This window comes from Nesoenas mayeri, assembly GCF_963082525.1.
Source record: "Nesoenas mayeri genome assembly, chromosome: W".
Lineage (NCBI taxonomy): Eukaryota > Metazoa > Chordata > Aves > Columbiformes > Columbidae > Nesoenas > Nesoenas mayeri.
The window spans coordinates 18738237-18761142 of record NC_137553.1 but is presented as its reverse complement, the minus strand read 5'-3'; positions in this window follow the sequence as shown (position 1 = coordinate 18761142).

The window sequence follows — 22906 nt, the reverse complement described above, 5'->3', positions numbered from 1 at the left end:
TGGTAGGACTGTGTTTCCACCCCTGGGGCAAGCGATTCCACGTGTACCGGATGCCCCTCCAGGTGAAAGCAAACTGCGGCCCACACTCTGCTGCTACAGGAATAGAGAAAAATGCATTAGCAATGTCAATTGTAGCATACCACTTAGCTGCCTTTGGCTCCAGTTCAAATTGCAGTTCTAGCGTGTCAGCCACAGCAGCCCTCAGTGGTGGTGTAACTTCATTCAGGCCACGATAGTCTGCAGTTAGTCTTCACTCATCACTAGGCTTACACACTGGCCAGATTGGGCTGTTAAAAGGTGAGCGAGTCTTTCTGATCACACCCTGGCTTTCCAATTGACGGATCAACTTCTGGATAGGAATCAAGGAGTCTCGATTGGTGCGATATTGCCAGCCATGCACCGTCGTGGTAGCACTTGGCACCTGCTGATCGTCAACCATCAGCAGTCCTACAAAAGAAGGTTCATCTGAAAGACCAGGCAAATCAGACAGCTGTTCAGTTTTCTCAGTGTCCATAGCTGCTATACCAAATGCCCACCTATACCCTTTTGGGTCCTTAAAATACTCTCTCCTGAGGTAGTCTATGCCAAGGATGCACGGAGCATCTGGACCAGTCACAATGGGATGCTTTTGCCAGTTTTTTCCAGTTAGGCTCATTTCAGCCTCTACAACAGTCAGTTCCTGGGATCCCCCAGTCACTCCAACAATATTGATGGATTGCGTTCCTTTATAATTAGAAGGAATTATGGTGCACTGAGCACCAGTGTCCACTAAAGCTTTGTACTCCTGGGGGTGTGTTGTACCAGGCCCTCGTATTTTTACAGTCCAATAAAGTCTGTTATCCCTTTCCTCCACCTGGTTGGAGGCAGGGCACCTCTAATTTCTGTTTTGCACAGTCTCTGGGTGTGAATTAGAGGTTCCTTCAAGAGCATCAGAATCTCTTCTGCTCCTTCTGTGAACTGGAGCAGCCACCTTCCTCGGAGTTTATCCTTTTATCTCACGTACTCGTTCCTGAAGTTCTGAGGGAGGTCTTCCATGCCACTTATTCATGTTTTCTCCCTGCTCATGTAGGAAGAACCACAGTGAACCTCTTTTTGTGGGCTGCCTCTGTCCTCTCTCTTGGGATTGGAAACACCTTCTCCTAATAGCTGAAACATAGGTTTGTACAGGTCGTGAATGAATGGTACGTGTCTTCTCTGAGTTCTTTGCTTGCTCTCAGGCAACATGCTTTCATGCACAGGATCATCCGAGAACAGGCACATATCTGCAGGTTGATGTAGAATGTTTCCAAAGGGGTCATTTAGCCAAAGAAGAGCAGAGCCTGATATCAGGCAAAAATCAGCTCTGAAAGAACTTGGACCGCTTCCTGCCAGCAGGAAAAGCTTCCATGCTCTGCACTTCTTCTTCCTCTTTATTTGTGCTTCAGACCACACTCTCTTCGTTTTCCTTTCCCTTACAATTGCCTAGAACACGTCACTGCTCCCCTCCCTTCCAGGCCCTCTCATCAGCACTTCTGGGATATGCCCGGAGGGAGCGCTGCACGCACACAACACATCTTGGACCCCACACACAGCGTCCTCATATTCCTCCCATCGGAGAGAATACCGCACCAGCGTAGAGCAGTTCCAGTGCTCACGCGTGTGACCAGCACAGCTCAAGTGCAGAAAGGATCAGCGTGCTTTGAATGTCTTGTCCGTGCATTCTCTTCTGGCAGTAAGGATGGCTAGGAAAGACAGCCATAGCAGGGGCTCTTAGCCTGCTTCATTTCCTGCACGTCTTGATCTGAGGATAGCAGTTGGTATGGACAGGGATTGGTTTCTTCTCTGTGTGTGCATACGTGCCCCAGGCAGGTCTGTGTGACCAACGGATTTTGTGGCTTTACGTGTAGGAAACAGTATGTGTATCACGCTGTGTGATCACAACTCTGCATGTGTGTTCAAGAACTGTGTGCAGCTTGATTTGTGATTGCTAGTATGGAATGAGTGCGGATGAAACTTTAGGGTTAGACCGAAGTTATTGATATTAAAGTCTTTGCTGCCATCTAGCGTCTCTACACAGTAATGCAGCCCGTTTCTGCGGGGCTTCTGAGGGTTTATTCAGTTGTCCACACATCGATTTCTCCACGTGGCAGCTGTCCTCGGAAGCGCAACCAGTACACACTTAAGTAATTGATTAGATTCTTACTTACAATGCACCTAGTAATTTCTAGTCCAGCATAAGCTAAGCACCCTGCTTCTATACCACTTCATCTTCTGTCTCCAGCTTGTCACGCAGGAGGATCTGAAATTTGAAAACTATCCCTTCGTTTTGCAGGTGGTTAGAAAGCATTTATCACGGCATTGGTTACTGACAGGCAAGTCCTTTGTACCTTAATCACAGTCTACATTGTGTTAGCAGCTTCTCTTCATATCGCTTTCGTGTCCACATGCAAGCAGAGGAATAGTCAGCTACTGTACAGAAACTCTTGCCCAAACGTTCACAGTTGTAAACATGATACAGCTCTTGTATAAATAAAAGTCCAGAAAAACCCACGTGCATGTACAACCCCACGGAGGCTCTCACAAGAGAGCTCTCTCTTACAAACACAGGACCACGTCCAAAATTTTGCATCACTACCATCGTGTAGAATCGTCCAATCGCGTGTATGTGTGTGCAGACTGACAAATTTCTATGCAGACATCTGATACATGAATGGCTACACGTGCAGCCAAATCACATAGGCTCTGCTACTCTGTCACTAAATGACTACTTTGAAAACGTTTCTCTGGTAGATCTACCACTCAGCTTTTTTCTCGTGTGACTGTGAAGTCAGTGCAGGGAAACCGTCTCTATCAAACACACTTCAATCCTGCCTTGGTTTTGCTTTGTGGCCTCTACCCAGATGATTTCCCTTTTCTCTGTTCACTTGAGCAGTCATGATTGTTCTGTTAGACACTGGCACAACCAACACACACAGTGTCAACAGGCACACTCCGTTGAGCTCAACACCAGCGCAGATGCACATAGGTGACGAAAGGATCACACACTCTTGTTGAGAGAAAGACACGAACCCATACGCATGTTGAGAGACAGATAGATTCAGCAGTCTCTTTTGCATACAGCCCTTCAGGGTGACTGTCTCCACACTACACCGGGTCATGTCTACAGGTATCCTAGACGTTGAGTCATGACAACACACCTAACTCTGCCAAAATACCAAGCAGTTACAGGAAAGATGCTTACTCCACACAAGCACACAAGTGTTTGCCCTCATCTTTGTCAGGGACAAGCTTGTGAAGAGATGCTCTGCTGTTCTTTCTCGTTATGACACTGTCGAGGGTTAAGATTGAGGGGTGACAATAAAACCCTGGCAGATGTATTGTTAACCTCCTCTCCCCCCACACTTCCTCCTTTTGCCCCTCCCTCTCCCCCCTTTCACTAAGGACAGACGATTGAGAGGGAAAGAAGAACAGAGAGAAGAGAGTTGGAAAAAAATAAAGATGTTTTACTAATGCTACTAATAAGAATAGAGAAAATAATACAAAATATACAAAACCAATCTTGAAAGTCTCAGTAACTGCAGAACCGGCACCCAAAGTCCTGGATTGGACTCTGCAGCCAATCGGAGCTGCATTCAGTCTCTCACTAGGCCTCAGTTCGCAGGGACGACTAGCAAGGTCCTCTCCTAATGTCAGCCATAGGGAAAAGGGACGAGATCCTCATGATCTCCCACTTTTATATGAAGTATTCATGTGAATGGAATGTTATACACACTTGGTCAGTTTCTTGGTCACTTGTTTCTCATCGCCCCTCTCGCGAGATGTCCATCCGCGCTTATCAATTAGTTTGCATTCCATTGCTAGGTTTGCCAAAACATGTGTCTGGTTCTCCAGGAAAATGCAGTTAATATGAAGGCTTTAGCTGACAGACAAAATTCACTTAAAGAGAAACTTGTCTTTAACAAAATCAGGACAGACTCGTTCTCTCTGGTTTCTCTTGTGGATGGATTGCTAAGCGTCGTTCTTTGGGTGACTGTGAAGCATTTGCCACTATAGAGAAGGACCGTGGCACACCATTCTGTTCTGCCTATATCTGTCTCTGATTCTTTACTAGCAGAGCTCCCTTGCGACTGTCCTCATGAGAATTGCAGGACTGTACATCTAGATATGTGTGGGACCTTTCCAACAAAAAACATGCTGCCTACGCTCCCTCGAGCTTAAGTGTGAACGGAGTCCACATTAATGCACACGCATGTAGACAGACAAGCAGTTATAAGCACAGTTGCTTCAACGCACAGGGTCGTCCAAGAAAAGCAGAGAGCTGCAGGTACCCTCCAAATGTATAAATGTATATACACCCACCACCACCACGCGCACGCATACGCAGGCACCTACCTTTTGACACACTGAGGCGTAAGGAAACGCGTGGCCACACACATGCACACTTCCGCAAGCAGGCGCACTCTCATCTGTTGACAGAAATACGTACGTGAAAAGTACTGAGATGCTTGAGGGCTATCGCCTGCGTTGCTGTTTGGCGTACTGCACACACGAGGAAGTGGCTGCACGAGGAGACGCATTTGGAGGGTAGCTGCAAATATGTGCCTGTTCTCAGACGACGCTGTGCGTGAAAGCATGTGCGTCTAGGAAAGTTTGTCTGTCCGCATGCGCGTGCCTTGATGCAGGCTCCATTCATGCTTAAGCTGGAGGGAGAAACGTTTCCGAAGAGGTGATTTAGCGAATGAACAGCAGTGTGCGCGTCTTTCACAAGTGTGCCTGAAAGTTGCCAAAACAGTACAGCCGGTCTTCAAAACATGGTAGCTATGTGACTGCATGATGCACGATGCTCTGTCTGCGAGTGTGTAGACGCCTGTTTCATGTTCACACCACGGCAATTTTCTGGTTTTTCTTCTGTGCTTCAACAGACAATTACCTTGTCTCTTCCGAACGGAGGTACCGCTGTGCGTGCAAAACGACGTGTTCAAACAGATCTGCACGTGCTTCGGTAAGCAATCCAGTGTGCGTGGACAGACAGTCGCATATAAGCAGATGTCTCTACAGACACAGTTCTGAAAGCACCGCACCGAAGCACTGAATATATCTACAACCAATCGCACCGGTGTGCGCAATCCCGTATTCAGACGGACGTCTTTAAGCCCACAGAGGCACGGACGTCAAGGCGTACAAGCACTCAGCATAAACAAAGTTGTGAACGGAGGATGTGACAGTATTTTCTCTGTTCCGCACGCTTCATTGTAGCTCTCTTGCGGACCGCAGGCTTCGCGGTTTTCTTTACACGACAAGGTACGGGGAGGAAAAGAGAGCGCATGGGACATCTTGCCTTCTCACTTCTTCAGTGATGGAACCTAGATGCCACTCCTTCTGTTTGTCCACGTGCACAAACACAATTTCTCACGGAAAAACACGCAGAAAACTTTCCAAAAGCACCCAGGTGTACACCCACCACCACGCACAGGCATACGCAGCTACAGAACGGCACCTAATTTTGACAAACCGAGGCATAGGAAACTCGTGGCCACACACATGCACACTTTCGCAAGCACGCACACTCCCATCTATTGACAGTAAGACGGATTCCCTGCGCTGACATTTCTCAGTAACACCAGAAGAAAGCTGAGCCGTAGATCGACCAGGGAAATGCTTCCCTAGACGACATTTAGCGAATGAACTGCAGTGTGCGCGGCTTTCGGGATTGTGCCTGAAAAGCGCGAAAACCAGCAGAGCCTGTGCTCAAAGGTGGTGGCTATGTGACTGCATTGATGCACGTTCCCGTGTCTGCGAGTGTATAGACGACTGTTTCATGTTCACACAAAGGCACCTGGTCGGGTATTTCTTCTGTGCGTGCACACGCGTTTCCGTTGTCTCTTCGGAACAGACGTACCTCTCTGCATGCTAAACGACGTGGTAAAACGCGTCTGCCTATATTTTGGTAAACAATCTAGTGTGCGTGCTCCGACAGCGGCATTTCCGCAGACGACTCCACAGACCCGGTTCAGAGAGCCCCGCACACCAGGACTGAATGTAGAACCAAGCAATTGCACTGCTGCGCGCATTCACATATTCTGACGGACGTCTTTTATGCCACAGCAGCACGAACTTATGTGCGTTCAAGTATGTATCAGAAACAAGGTGTGGACCGAGGATCTGTTGGTATTTTCTCCGTACGGCACGCTTCGTGGCAGCTTACTTGCCGATCGCAGGCTTAGCGGTTTCTAAACACGACTCGGTATAGGGAGAGAAAGAGAGAGCATCGGAAAAGTTGCGTTTTCTGCGCTGGAACCTAGTTGCTACGCCTTCTGTTTGTCCACGTGAACACACACGATTCCCCACTGCAAACCAAGCAGAAATCTTTCCACAAGCTCCCAGGTATGTGCACCCACCACCTCGTGCACGCGAACGCAGCTAGAGAAAAGCACCTACCTTTTCACACACTGATGCTTAAGCAAACGCCTGGCCACACACATGCGCACATCCGCAAGGGCGCCCACTCCCATCTACGGACAGAAAGACGTAGGCGAAACGTACTGACATGCTTGAGGGTAAACACGTCCGTTGATGGTTGACGTACTGCCTCACGCATACGTGGCTGCACGAGAATATTCTTTTAGAGGGTACCTGCAGATGTGTCCCCGTACTTGGACGACCGTGTGCGTGAAAGCATTTGTGTCTACAAACGATTGTCTGTCCACATGCGTGTGCCTTGATGCAGGCTCCATTCGTGCTTAAGCTGGAGTGAGTGCACAGCTGCGCCGTTTGTTGGCAAGGTTCCGCGTGTTGCACGACGTTGCCCAGTCCTGCATTTCTCAGGCGGACAGATGCAAGGGAGTTCTGCTAGTAAGAGAGCAAAGAGAGTCGTAGGCGGTAAGTGAATGCTACTCCGAGCTACTTCTCACCTATGGCAAATGCTTCACAGTGGCCTGAGTAAAGGCGCTCAGCAGTCGATCTACAAAGAGAAAAGAAACATGCCTTAACGCGAAAGAGCAACAGAGCCTCTCTGCACAAGCTTGTCCCTGATCTATAGCTGAGGGCGAACTCTTGTGCGCTTGTCGTAGAGAATGTGTCCTGCCTGTAAGTGTCTGGGAGTTTGGCGCAGGTCAGTGTGGCTGGTGCGATAGTCAACGTCTAGGATACATGCAGAGCGGTCCCTGTTGGTGTGGGGACAGTGTGCCTGTAAGTCAGTCTGTGTTCCTAGCGCCTGCTGTATCTATCCGTGGCTCCACACGCGTGTGAGTCCATGTCTTTCTCTCCACACGCATGTGTGTTGATTTCGTCGCACATGTGCATCTGTGCTAGTGTTGAGCTCAGCGGAGTGTGTCTCTTGACACTTGGTGTGCGTGTTACACACAGGCACAGTCATGACTGCTCCGGTGAAGAGAGACCAGGGAAATCATCTAGGCAGAGTCAACAAAGGAAAACCGAAGAGGGATTGACGTGTGCTCGACAGAGACGGATTCCCTGCGCTGACATTTCTCAGTACCACCAGAAGAAAGCTGAGCTGTAGAACGACCAGAGAAATGCTTCCCTAGACGACATTTAGCGAATGAACTGCAGTGTGCGCGGCTTTCGGGATTGTGCCTGAAAAGCGCGAAAAGCAGTCGAGTCTGTGCTCAAAAGTTGGTGGCTATATGACTGCATTGATGCACGTTCCCGTGTCTGCGAGTGTATAGACGGCTGTTTCATGTTCACACAAAGGCACCTGGTCGGGTTTTTCTTCTGTGCGTGCACACGCGTTTCCGTTGTCTCTTCGGAACAGACGTACCTCTCTGCATGCTAAACGACGTGGTAAAACGCGTCTGCCTGTATTTTGGTAAACAATCGGGTGTGCGTGTTCCGACAGCGGCATTTCCGCAGACGACTCCACAGACCCGGTTCTGAAAGCCCCGCACACCAGGACTGAATGTAGAACCAAGCAATTGCACCGCTGTGCGCATTCACATATTCTGACGGACGTCTTTTATGCCACAGCAGCACGAACATATGTGCGTTCAAGCATGTATCAGAAACAAGGTGTGGACCGAGGATCTGTTGGTATTTTCTCCGTACGGCACGCTTCGTGGCAGCTTACTTGCCGATCGCAGGCTTAGCGGTTTCTAAACACGACTCGGTATAGGGAGAGAAAGAGAGTGCATCGGAAAAGTTGCGTTTTCTGCGCTGGAACCTAGTTGCTACGCCTTCTGTTTGTCCACGTGAACACACACGATTCCCCACTGCAAACCAAGCAGAAACCTTTCCACAAGCTCCCAGGTATGTGCACCCACCACCTCGTGCACGCGAACGCAGCTAGAGAAAAGCACCTACCTTTTCACACACTGATGCTTAAGCAAACGCCTGGCCACACACATGCGCACATCCGCAAGCGCGCCCACTCCCATCTACGGACAGAAAGACGTAGGCGAAACGTACTGACGTGCTTGAGGGTAAACACGTCCGTTGATGGTTGGCGTACTGCCTCACACATACGCGGCTGCACGAGAATATTCTTTTAGAGGGTACCTGCAGCTGTGTCCCGGTACTTGGACGACCGTGTGCATGAAAGCATTTGTGTCTACAAACGATTGTCTGTCCACATGCGTGTGCGTTGATGCAGGCTCCATTCGTGCTTAAGCTGGAGTGAGTGCACAGCTGCGCCGTTTGTTGGCAAGGTTCCGCGTTTTGCACGACGTTGCCCAGTCCTGCATTTCTCAGGTGGACAGATGCAAGGGAGTTCTGGTAGTAAGAGAGCAAAGAGCGTCGTAGGCGGTAAGTGAATGCTGCTCCGAGCTACTTCTCACCTATGGCAAATGCTTCACAGTGGCCCGAGGAAAGGCGCTCAGCAGTCGATCTACAAAGATAAAAGAAACAGATCACGCCTTAACACTAAAGAGCGGTAGATCGTCCTGAGAAATGCTTCCCTAGGCGACATTTAGCGAATGAGCTGCAGTGTGTGCTGCTTTCGGGATACTGTCTGAAAAGTGCGAACACCAGCAGAGACCGTATTGGAAAGCGTGTGTGTCAAAAACCCCATTGGACAGCGTGTGTCACAAACAACATTGGACAGTATGTGTCACAAACCTTTCTGGACAGTGTGTGTGTCACAAAACCCATTGGACAGCGTGGGTGTGTAACAAACACCATTGGACAGTGTGTGTGTCACAAAGCCCTGTGGACAGTGTGTCTGTCACAAAACCCACTGGGCAGCGTCTGTGTCTCCATCCCCATGTACAGTGTGTGTGTCACAAACACCATTCGACAGCGTGTGTTTCAAAGCCGTTAGAATGTGTGTGTGTCTGAAACTCAGTGGGACAGCGTGTGTGTCTCAACCCCCATTGGACAGCGTGTGTTTCACCAACGCCATTGGACAGCGTGTGTGTGTCACAAATCCCATTAGAGGGCTTGTGTGTCTCAAACCCCTTGGACAGTGTGTGTGCCACAAACCCCATTGGAAGCCGGCTGTGTCTCAAACCCCATGGGACAGTGTATGTGTCACAAATTCCGTTGGACAGAGTAAGTGTCACAAACACCATTGGACAGCTTCTGTGTCACAAACCCCATGGGAAAGCGTGTGTGTCACAAACCCCATTGGGCAGCCTGTGTGTCTCAAACTCTATTGGACAGCGTGTGTGTCACAAACCCCATTGGACAGTGTGTGTGTCTCAAACCCCATTGGACTGTGTGTGTGTCTCAAACCCCATTGGATAGCGTGTGTATCTCAAACCCCATTGGACAGCGTGTGTGTCACAAAACCCGTTAGACAGCGTGTGTGTCTCAAACTCCACTGGAGGGCGTGTGTGTCACAAACCCCATTGGACAGTGTGTGTGTCACACACCCCATTGGACAGTCTGTCACAAACCCCTTTGGTCAGCGTGTGCGTCACAAACCCCATTGAAAAGCGTCTGTGTTTCAGACTTCATGTACAGTGTATGTGTCACAAACACCATTGGACAGCGTGTGTGTGTCACAAACCCCATTGGACAGAGTGTGTATCTCAAACCCCATTGGACAGTGTGTGTGTCTCAAACCCCAGTGGACAGCGTGTGTGTGGAACATTGGACTGTGTCTGTGACTGTATTTGTAAAGTCTTGGGTGCTCCCTAGTATTGGATTCTGGCCCAAGTGTTGCTGTGGTGCTGCATACGTGACAGACTGGATAGCTCATTTCCTCTTCTCTTACTACTAAGGTGGGAAATACTGATCTCTTTTGTAGATCACCTTGATAGTTGTTGTCAAAACGTTTTTATTAGGATTAGTAACAGTAATGTTCGCAACCTATTTACTTTCAACGAATGTCTTACAATCATCCACTTACAGCATAGCAGGTAAGCTATGAAAAAATGTAGATGAGCAATTACAAAATTGTGACAGAATGATGCAATGGCTACAAATTGAAACAGAGGATGTTCCATCTGAACATCAGGAACCACTTTTTGACTGTGAGGGTGACCGAGCACAGACGCAGGTTGCTCAGAGAGGCTTTGGAGTCTCCTTCCTTGGAGTTATTCAAAAGACATCTGGACATGGTCCTGGGCAACCAGCTTTAGGTGGTCCTGCTTGAGCAGAGGGGTTGGACAAGATGCTCTTCAGAGATCTCCTCCAACCTCAGCTGTTCTATGAATCTGTGAATTATGTCAAATATGTTTGAGAATAAACTTCTTACTTTTTGAGGGGTAAAGAAGCAAGAAACCTGTGTAGCTAGAGGTCTATTTGAGCATAGCATTTGAAAGAACAAAAATGTTTGCTGTGTTATTTTAAGTCTTTCATGACATAAGCACAGTATTACGTCAATGCTATGCTCATTCTCTTTGAATTTATCTTTTTTAAGAACAGAAGGGATTCATATTTTGTTTTTCACCATAATAAAAGTATTATTTTACTTATTTCCACATTACCCCTATTACTTCTGACCAATTAGAGAAAAATATTTAGAAACTAGAACTATTTTTAGTGTTTTGAGCAGTGCAAAATCAAATCTATGTAATTAATGTCATCATTTTTTTTTACTGTTTTCCAGACTACTAATGGTTCTTTCAAGTCTTTGAAAAACATACAACAATTTATTAACGTTCTTTCTACAAGGCAGATCCAAATGTGAGACACTATTTCAGTAACGATATAATTAGTAATGGCATTAGTACTCTTTTCAAGTTTAAAATGTTAATGTTCTCTGCATGTGGCTTCATTTTATTGCTTGAGAACGAGAAGTATAAGTTTCCACACGTATTAATGTGGGATGTTGGGTTTTTATTTTGCGCATACAGGAAGAGATAGGAAATGTGTCCATCTTTAGGATGTCTGGGTGCTTTGTTGAGCAGTTGTTAAGGTGAAGTAAGTATATATAAATTCTTATTAGAAGTATTTTTTTTAGCAATGTTTTAGTCAGATCTTTGCTTAAGCTTTCTTCTTTAAAGTTAGTGGAAGTTGTCTGGCTACTTGAAGTTTTTTGGCTGCCTCCTGTAGTGACAAGACTTAAAAGCAGTCTGAGAGAAAAATCAACATTAAATCCTTTGTGTTGGGGGACCATTGAACCTGAACACTGTGGAATGTGAGTTAATGGAAGTGGGTAGGAATTGTCCAGTTTTCATTAGTGAAGTCAAGGACAATGAGAGCACACCATGACTTGATGAAATAAGGTGTCTTAATGAGAGTAGCATGTACTCCTGTCTGTTTAGGGAATCTGTATCTATCAGCCTTGCTGTTGGACAATTAAGTGGCCAGGAAAATAATCATCGTGCCTGCTGCTAAGTTTAGAAGTACAACCTCATTCAAAGCTAAGCGAGAGATAACAAGTGCCCTGAAATTCTTAAAACAACAGTAAAGTCCCTTAGGTTTGTAGCTATCTGCTTTTGCTTTTGAAACAGATGGAAAGCCATGCCCTGCATTTTTCATGGAGATGGGCCGATTGTCTGGCCATGGAAGCCAGAGGTGTTTCTGTGCCACTGGTTCCTAGGGGCAGAGCAGAAGACATTGCATGGCAACTGTATCTGTAAAATTTCTTCTTTCACATTAGGACATGATTTACAGAATGGTTGGGGCTGGAAGTGACCACTGGAGATCATCTAGCTCAAGAGAGTAGTTTAAAGAGGTAGTGCATTGGTAATTTAAATGACTGCTGCTGCACAAAAGCAGAAGTTATATTCCCCTATGCATATATTATTATAAAAGAAGTTGGTTCTTATGGTAGCTATAAATCAGTTTTTCACAGTGTGAGCTGATCATCTGCTCCAGGAAGTTAGTATGTGATGCACTATGGGGAAAAAACATTTTACTGGTCAGTTGAAATTATAGTGCGAGTGCACACAGATGCAAGTTTTCTTGTGCAGACTTAACCCATCTGCACTGGCAATTACAGACTGACCTCTTGTAATCTTCAGGTGTGCCAGCCCTGCAAACCTGATACACAAACATGGCATCTGTCTGGGTTCACACTGCTGGACATGAGTTAATATTTGTAACATTGAAAAAAATGTATGCAACTCATGGAGATATGGCTGCTAAGCCTAGATGGTCCTATGTTACAGAATAAATTTACTCAACAAGATCTCCACTAATTTCTGAATTTCTGCTTCATGCCCTGTTCTGCTCTGTTTTAGAGAACAAGGTATCAGTGAGAAATAGTGCACTATAAATTCAAATCCAGCTTTCTGAACATTAAATTTTACTACACAAAGAAAAGATTGGTTGATTTTGAGTTGTTGTTGTTTGGTTGGTTGGTTTTTAATGGGTTTTAATATCATCTACAAAATACCTACAGGGGCGAGACAGGTGCAAGAAAGGCAAAAAAGTCTGTGGTTAAGTAATAATATATAGAAAAATACAGAGCAAAGTGTTCAAGTGTTTTGCCTCAACAGCTCTAGTCAGCAGTGTCAATAGAAAAGGATATATATTCTAGGAGTTAAAATGTATAATGGAAATTAGAAAGTAAGTGAAAGTTTGAGGAGCAATTAGCTAATATTAAAAAGAACATTGATCAGTATATCCAAAGCAAGAAGCCTTTTGCTCCTGTTGAAGAGTTATGGAAGTAATTACAGATGATGAAACCATTACAGGAAAATACTTGATTCACTTACTCAGTTGAAAACAAACATTCTTCCTCATTCTCTTAAAGAACAACAAGAACAAAAAACAGTGAAGAGCTACTAACAATGAAAGGCAGATTTTTTAAATTATTTTGTTTACACTCTCCAAGCTCTAAAGGAAAGTAGATGTAGAACAGCTTTTGGTACCTGGATCATTCAGATCACAGTGACAAGAATGAAGTCACTGGTGTGATACATACAAAGATGTCTGGATTTAAGTTTGCAGTATAGAACCAAATACAGGAGAAATACAAAAAGAGATTACAATTATTGAAAGAGAGTGGAAAACCATTCTTTTCAAGACTCAGATATTAAAAAATGAATGTAGTTGAGGAGGGAAAATAGGTGCAATGTGAGGGATAAAAGCAATTCCTGTCAGTTTAATAAGAGGAATATTCTCCCAAGGGGAAATAATGATCCTCCTATTACTTAGCACTTTTGTAATTGGGTTGCATTACACATTCTGAAATACGCAGCACTGAAGGGAACAATTCTGCACTGCCAGGCCATTAATTTGTTACTCTTAATAAACCTCTTCTGTATTCTGCTTATAAAATGTACAGATACTTGTCCTTCTTGATAGCCTAAGCTCTTCTGTTGTGCGCAGTACTCACACGCGTGCACTGATCTGCTTGCATAATTTATTTGACCATGTAGAAAAATGAGCCACAAGTGTTCACAGTGAGAGAGTTAATCAATAAGTCTCAGAAAATATCACTGTGAAAGGGATGCTGTGTTTGTTGACTTTAAGACCATCTAAGACTTCATTACCTTGATTCTTTCAAAGATAATATCTGAAGAGCAGACTCACTTAGATAATTTACTGCACGTAATTTGAATTTGCTTGAATGGTGTTGGCATCAGTGATCAAATAACGATGTGCTTATCTTATTTCAGATGATTTTAGTTCATTTTATATTTCTTTTGGGGCTTAAAATCTAGTCTAAATAGTCCAATGGGGTTGTGAAACAAACACTGTGCAGAGGGCTTTGTGAAACACACACGCTGTCCAATGGGTTTTGAGACACATACGCTATCCAATGGGCTTTGTGACACACACACTGTCCAATGGGGTTTGTGAAACACACACTGTCCAACGGGGTTTGAGACACAGAGGATCCCAAAAGGGTTTTGTGACACACCCATTGCCCAGAGGGCTTTGTGACACACACAGTGTCCAATGGGGTTTGTGACACGCACAATGTCCAGGGCGGATTATAACACACACACTGTGGAATGGGGTTTAAGACACAAACGCTGTCCTACGGGGTTTGAGATACACACGGTATCCAATGAAGTTTATGATACACACACTGTCCAATGGAGTATGTGAAAAACACACTGTCGAATGGTGTTTGTGACACACACACTTTCCAATGGGGTGTGAGACACACACGCTGTCCCATTGAGTTTCAGACACACACACGGTCAAATGGGGTTTGTGACACAAACACTGTACAATAGAGTTTGCGACACACACGCTGTTTAATGGGGTTTGTGGCACACACGCTGTCCAATGAGTTTTCTGACACACGCAATGTCCAATGGAGTTTAAGACACACATGTTGTCCAATTGGGTTTTTGACACAGACACCGTCCATGGGATTTGTGAAACACATGTTGTCCAATACGGTTTATGACACAGACGCTACCCAATGAGTTTTGTGACACACAAACTGTCCAGAGGGCTTTGTGAAACGTACACTGTCCAATCTTGTTTGTGAGACACCCACGCTGTCCAATGGGGTTTGTGAAAAACACACAGTCCAATGGGGTTTTTGACACACACACTGTCAAATACGGTTTGTGACACACACACTGTCCAATGGATTTGTGACACACACAATGTCCAGCGGGCTTTGTGACGCACCCACTGTCCAATGGGGTTTAAGACACAGACGCTGTTCAATGGGTTTTGAGACTCATACGCTATCCAATGGGGCTTGTGACACACACACTGTCCAACGGAATTTGTGACACAAAATGTCCAGGGCAGTTTATAACACACACACTGTCCAATGTGTTTGTGACACACACAATGTCCAGCGAGGTTCGTGACGCACCCACTGTCCAATGGGGTTTAAGACACACACGCTGTCTAATAGGTTTTGTGACACACACAGTGTCCAATGGGGTTTGTGACACGCACAATGTCCAGGACACTTTATAACACACTCACTGTCCAATGGGGTTTAAGACACACACGCTGTCTAATGGGTTTTGTGACACACACAGTGTCCAATGGAGTTTGTGACACGCACAATGTCCAGGGCACTTTATAACCCACACACTGTCCAATGGGGTTTAAGACACACACACTGTCCTATGGGGTTTGAGATACACATGGTATCCAATGGGGATTATGATACACACACTGTCCAAACGGGTTTGTGGCACACACAATGTCCAGGGCGGTTTATAACACACACACTGTCCAATGGGTTTGTGACACACACACTGCTCAATGGGGTTTGTGACAGACAGGCTTTCCAATGGGGTTTGTGACACACACACTGTCAATTGGGGTGTGAGACACACACATGCTTTTCAACGGGGTTTGTGACACACACAGTGTCCAAAGGGATTTGAGACACACACGCTGTCCAATGGGGTTTGTGACACACATACGCTGTCCTACGGGGTTTGAGATACACACGGTATCCAATGAAGTTTATGATACACACACTGTCCAATGGGATATGTGAAAAACACGCTGTCCAATGGGGTTTGTGACACACACACTTTCCAACGGGGTGTGAGACACACACGCTGCCCCATTGAGTTTCAGACACACACACTGTCCAATGGGGTTTGTGACACAAACGCTATACAATAGAGTTTGCGACACACACGCTGTTTAATGGGGTTTGTGGCACACATGCTGTCCAATGAGTTTTCTGACACACACACTGTCCAATGGAGTTTAAGACACACACGCTGTCCAATTGGGTTTTTGACACAGACACCGTCCATGGGGTTTGTGAAACACATGCTGTCCAATACGGTTTCTGACACAGACGCTACCCAATGGGTTTTGTGACACACAAACTGTCCAGGGGGCTTTCTGAAACATACACTGTCCAGTCTTGTTTGTGAGACACCCACGCTGTTCAATGGGGTTTGTGAAAAACACACAGTCCAATGGGGTTTTTGACACACACGCTGTCAAATACGGTTTGTGACACACACACTCTCCAATGGGGTTTGTGACACGTACACTGTCCAATGGGGTTTGAGACACAAACGCTGTCCAATGAGGTTTGTGAGACACACACACTGTCCAATGGGTTTTGTGACACACACACTGTCCAACGGGGTTTGGGACACACACAATGTCCAGGGCGGTTTATAACACACACACTGTCCAATGGGTTTGTGACACACACAATGTCCAGCGGGGTTTGTGACGCACCCACTGTCCAATGGGGTTTAAGACACACACACTGTCCAATGGGTTTTGAGACACATACGCTATCCAATGGGGTTTGTGACACACACACTGTCCAACGGGATTTGTGACACAACATATCCAGGGCGTTTTATAACACACACACTGTCCAATGGGTTTGTGACACACACAATGTCCAGCAGGGTTTGTGACGCACTCACTGTCCAATGGGGTTTAAGACACACATGCTGTCCAATGGGTTTTGTGACATACACAGTGTCCAATGGGGTTTGTGACACTCACAATGTCCAGGGCGCTTTATAACACACACACTTTCCAATGGGGTTTAAGACACACACGCTGTCCTATGGGGTTTGAGATACACATGGTATCCAATGGGGATTATGATACACACACTGTCCAAAGGGATTTGTGACACACACAATGTCCAGGGCGGTTTATAACACACACACTGTCCAATGGGTTTGTGACACACACACTGCTCAATGGGGTTTGTGACAGACAGGCTTTCCAATGGGGTTTGTTACACACACACTGTCAATTGGGGTGTGAGACACACACACTGTCCCACTGAGTTTCAGACACACACACAGTCCAAAGGGGTTATAAACAAACACGCTGTCCAATGGTGTTTGTGACACACACACGCTGTCCAATGGGGTTTCAGACACACACATGCTTTTCAACGGGGTTTCTCACACACACACTGTCCAATGGGATTTGAGACACACACGCTGTCCAATGGGGTTTGTGACACACACACGCTGTCCAATGGATTTTTCTTAAACACACAATTTTCGAAGCAGTTTATGAAACAAACGCTGTCCAATGGGGTTTGTGACACACACACTGTCCAGAGGACTTTCTCACAGACACGCTGTACAATGGGGTTTGAGATCCACAGGGTATCCATTGGTGTTTATGATATACACGCTGTCCAATGGGGTTTGTGAAACACACGCTGTTCCTTTGAGTTTGAGACGCACACAGAGTCTAATGGTGTTTGAGACACAGACGCTGGCCAATGGGGTTTGTGAGAGACACACGCTGTCCAATAGAGTTTGTGACACACACGCTCTCCAACGGGGTTTGTGACACACACTCTGTCCAACGGGGTTGGAGACACAGACACTGCCCAGTGGATTTTGTGACACACACACTTTCCACAGGGCTTTGTTACACACACACTGTCCACTGGTGTTTGTGACACACACACGCTGTCCAATAGGGTTTGTGAAACACACACAGTCCAATGGGGTTTGGAACACACACACTGTTGAGAGAGGTTTGTGACACAGACTGTCCCATGTTGTTTGTGACACACACGCTGTCCAATAGGGATTTGACACAGACACTGTCCATGGGGTTTGTGACACACACACTGTCCAATGAGATTTGTGACAAACACGCTTTCCAATAAAGTTCGTGAAACACACGTTGTCCAATGGGGTTTGTGACACACACACTGTCCATGGGGTTTGTGACACACGCGCTTTCCAATAAGGTTCGTGAAACACATGCTGTCCAATGGGGTTTTTTACACACACACTGTTCATGGGGTTTGTGACACACACGCTTTCCAATAGGATTTGAGACACACACACTGTCAAAAAGGGTTTGTGACACAGACGCTGTCCAATAGGGTTTTTGACACAGACACTGTCCATGGGGTTTGTGACACACACACTGTCCAATAGCGTTTTAGACTTACACACTGTCAAATGGGGTTTGTGACACAAATGCTGTACAATAGAGCTTGTGACACACACGTTGTTTAATGGGGTTTGTGACACACGCTGTCCAATGGGTTTGGTGACACACACACTGTACAATGGAGTTTGTGACACACACGCTCTCCAACGGGGTTTGTGACACACACTCTGTCAAACGGGGTTTGTGACACACACACTGTCCAACGGGGTTTGAGACACAGAGGATCCCAAAAGGGTTTTGTGACACACCCATTGCCCAGAGGGCTTTGTGACACACACAGTGTCCAATGGGGTTTGTGACACGCACAATGTCCAGGGCGGATTATAACACACACACTGTGGAATGGGGTTTAAGACACAAACGCTGTCCTACGGGGTTTGAGATACACACGGTATCCAATGAAGTTTATGATACACACACTGTCCAATGGAGTATGTGAAAAACACACTGTCGAATGGTGTTTGTGACACACACACTTTCCAATGGGGTGTGAGACACACACGCTGTCCCATTGAGTTTCAGACACACACACTGTCAAATGGGGTTTGTGACACAAACACTGTACAATAGAGTTTGCGACACACACGCTGTTTAATGGGGTTTGTGGCACACACGCTGTCCAATGAGTTTTCTGACACACGCAATGTCCAATGGAGTTTAAGACACATGCTGTCCAATTGGGTTTTTGACACAGACACCGTCCATGGGGTTTGTGAAACACATGCTGTCCAATACGGTTTATGACACAGACGCTACCCAATGAGTTTTGTGACACACAAACTGTCCAGAGGGCTTTGTGAAACGTACACTGTCCAATCTTGTTTGTGAGACACCCACGCTGTCCAATGGGGTTTGTGAAAAACACACAGTCCAATGGGGTTTTTGACACACACACTGTCAAATACGATTTGTGACACACACACTGTCCAATGGATTTGTGACACACACAATGTCCAGCGGGCTTTGTGACGCACCCACTGTCCAATGGGGTTTAAGACACAGACGCTGTCCAATGGGTTTTGAGACTCATACGCTATCCAATGGGACTTGTGACACACACACTGTCCAACGGGATTTGTGACACAAAATGTCCAGGGCAGTTTATAACACACACACTGTCCAATGTGTTTGTGACACACACAATGTCCAGCGGGGTTTGTGACGCACCCACTGTCCAATGGGGTTTAAGACACACATGCTGTCTAATAGATTTTGTGACACACACAGTGTCCAATGGGGTTTGTGACACGCACAATGTCCAGGACACTTTATAACACACTCACTGTCCAATGGGGTTTAAGACACACACGCTGTCTAATGGGTTTTGTGACACACACAGTGTCCAATGGAGTTTGTGACACGCACAATGTCCAGGGCACTTTATAACCCACACACTGTCCAATGGGGTTTAAGACACACACACTGTCCTATGGGGTTTGAGATACACATGGTATCCAATGGGGATTATGATACACACACTGTCCAAACGGGTTTGTGGCACACACAATGTCCAGGGCGGTTTATAACACACACACTGTCCAATGGGTTTGTGACACACACACTGCTCAATGGGGTTTGTGACAGACAGGCTTTCCAATGGGGTTTGTGACACACACACTGTCAATTGGGGTGTGAGACACACACATGCTTTTCAACGGGGTTTGTGACACACAGTGTCCAAAGGGATTTGAGAAACACACGCTGTCCAATGGGGTTTGTGACACACATACGCTGTCCTACGGGGTTTGAGATACACACGGTATCCAATGAAGTTTATGATACACACACTGTCCAATGGGATATGTGAAAAACACGCTGTCCAATGGGGTTTGTGACACACACACTTTCCAATGGGGTGTGAGACACACACGCTGCCCCTTTGAGTTTCAGACACACACACTGTCCAATGGGGTTTGTGACACAAACGCTATACAATAGAGTTTGCGACACACACGCTGTTTAATGGGGTTTGTGGCACACATGCTGTCCAATGAGTTTTCTGACACACACACTGTCCAATGGAGTTTAAGACACACACGCTGTCCAATTGGGTTTTTGACACAGACACCGTCCATGGGGTTTGTGAAACACATGCTGTCCAATACGGTTTCTGACACAGACGCTACCCAATGGGTTTTGTGACACACAAACTGTCCAGAGGGCTTTCTGAAACATACACTGTCCAGTCTTGTTTGTGAGACACCCACGCTGTTCAATGGGGTTTGTGAAAAACACACAGTCCAATGGGGTTTTTGACACACACGCTGTCAAATACGGTTTGTGACACACACACTCTCCAATGGGGTTTGTGACACGCACACTGTCCAATGGGGTTTGAGACACAAACGCTGTCCAATGGGGTTTGTGAGACACACACACTGTCCAATGGGTTTTGTGACACACACACTGTCCAACGGGGTTTGGGACACACACAATGTCCAGGGCGGTTTATAACACACACACTGTCCAATGGGTTTGTGACACACACAATGTCCAGCGGGGTTTGTGACGCACCCACTGTCCAATGGGGTTTAAGACACACACGCTGTCCAATGGATTTTGAGACACATACGCTATCCAATGGGGTTTGTGACACACACACTGTCCAACGGTGTTTGTGACACAACATGTCCAGGACGTTTTATAACACACACACTGTCCAATGGGTTTGTGACACACACAATGTCCAACGGGGTTTGTGACGCACCCACTGTCCAATGGGGTTTAAGACACACATGCTGTCCAATGGGTTTTGTGACATACACAGTGTCCAATGGGGTTTGTGACACGCACAATGTCCAGGGCGCTTTATAACACACACACTTTCCAATGGGGTTTAAGACACACACGCTGTCCTATGGGGTTTGAGATACACATGGTATCCAATGGGGATTATGATACACACACTGTCCAAAGGGATTTGTGACACACACAATGTCCAGGGCGGTTTATAACACACACACTGTCCAATGGGTTTGTGACACACACACTGCTCAATGGGGTTTGTGACAGACAGGCTTTCCAATGGGGTTTGTTACACACACACTGTCAATTGGGGTGTGAGACACACACACTGTCCCACTGAGTTTCAGACACACACACAGTCCAAAGGGGTTATAAACAAACACGCTGTCCAATGGTGTTTGTGACACACACACGCTGTCCAATGGGGTTTCAGACACACACATGCTTTTCAACGGGGTTTCTCACACACACACTGTCCAATGGGATTTGAGACACACACGCTGTCCAATGGGGTTTGTGACACACACACGCTGTCCAATGGATTTTTCTTAAACACACAATTTTCGAAGCAGTTTATGAAACAAACGCTGTCCAATGGGGTTTGTGACACACACACTGTCCAGAGGGCTTTCTCACAGACACGCTGTACAATGGGGTTTGAGATCCACAGGGTATCCATTGGTGTTTATGATATACACGCTGTCCAATGGGGTTTGTGAAACACACGCTGTTCCTTTGAGTTTGAGACGCACACAGAGTCTAATGGTGTTTGAGACACAGACGCTGGCCAATGGGGTTTGTGAGAGACACACGCTGTCCAATAGAGTTTGTGACACACACGCTCTCCAACGGGGTTTGTGACACACACTCTGTCCAACGGGGTTGGAGACACAGACACTGCCCAGTGGATTTTGTGACACACACACTTTCCACAGGGCTTTGTTACACACACACTGTCCACTGGTGTTTGTGACACACACACGCTGTCCAATAGGGTTTGTGAAACACACACAGTCCAATGGGGTTTGGAACACACACACTGTTGAGAGAGGTTTGTGACACAGACTGTCCCATGTTGTTTGTGACACACACGCTGTCCAATAGGGATTTGACACAGACACTGTCCATGGGGTTTGTGACACACACACTGTCCAATGAGGTTTGTGACAAACACGCTTTCCAATAAAGTTCGTGAAACACACGCTGTCCAATGGGGTTTGTGACACACACACTGTCCATGGGGTTTGTGACACACGCGCTTTCCAATAAGGTTCGTGAAACACATGCTGTCCAATGGGGTTTTTTACACACACACTGTCCATGGGGTTTGTGACACACACGCTTTCCAATAGGGTTTGAGACACACACACTGTCAAAAAGGGTTTGTGACACAGACGCTGTCCAATAGGGTTTTTGACACAGACACTGTCCATGGGGTTTGTGACACACACACTGTCCAATAGCGTTTTAGACTTACACACTGTCAAATGGGGTTTGTGACACAAATGCTGTACAATAGAGCTTGTGACACACACGCTGTTTAATGGGGTTTGTGACACACGCTGTCCAATGGGTTTGGTGACACACACACTGTACAATGGAGTTTGTGACACACACGCTCTCCAACGGGGTTTGTGACACACACTCTGTCCAACGGGGTTGGAGACACATGCGCTGCCCAGTGGGTTTTGTGACACACACACTATCCACAGGTCTTTGTGACACACACTCTGTGCAATGGTGTTTGTGACACACCCACGTTGTCCAATGGGGTTTGTGAAACACACAATGTCCAGGGGGGGTTTGTGATGCACACACTGTCCAATGGGGTTTAAGACACACACTCTGCAAAATGAGGTTTGAGATACTCACGGTATCCAATGGGCTTTATGATACACATGCTGTCCAATGGGGTTTCTGACACACACACTGTCCAACGGGATTTGAGACACAGACTATCCCAAATGGGTTTTATGATAAACACATTGTC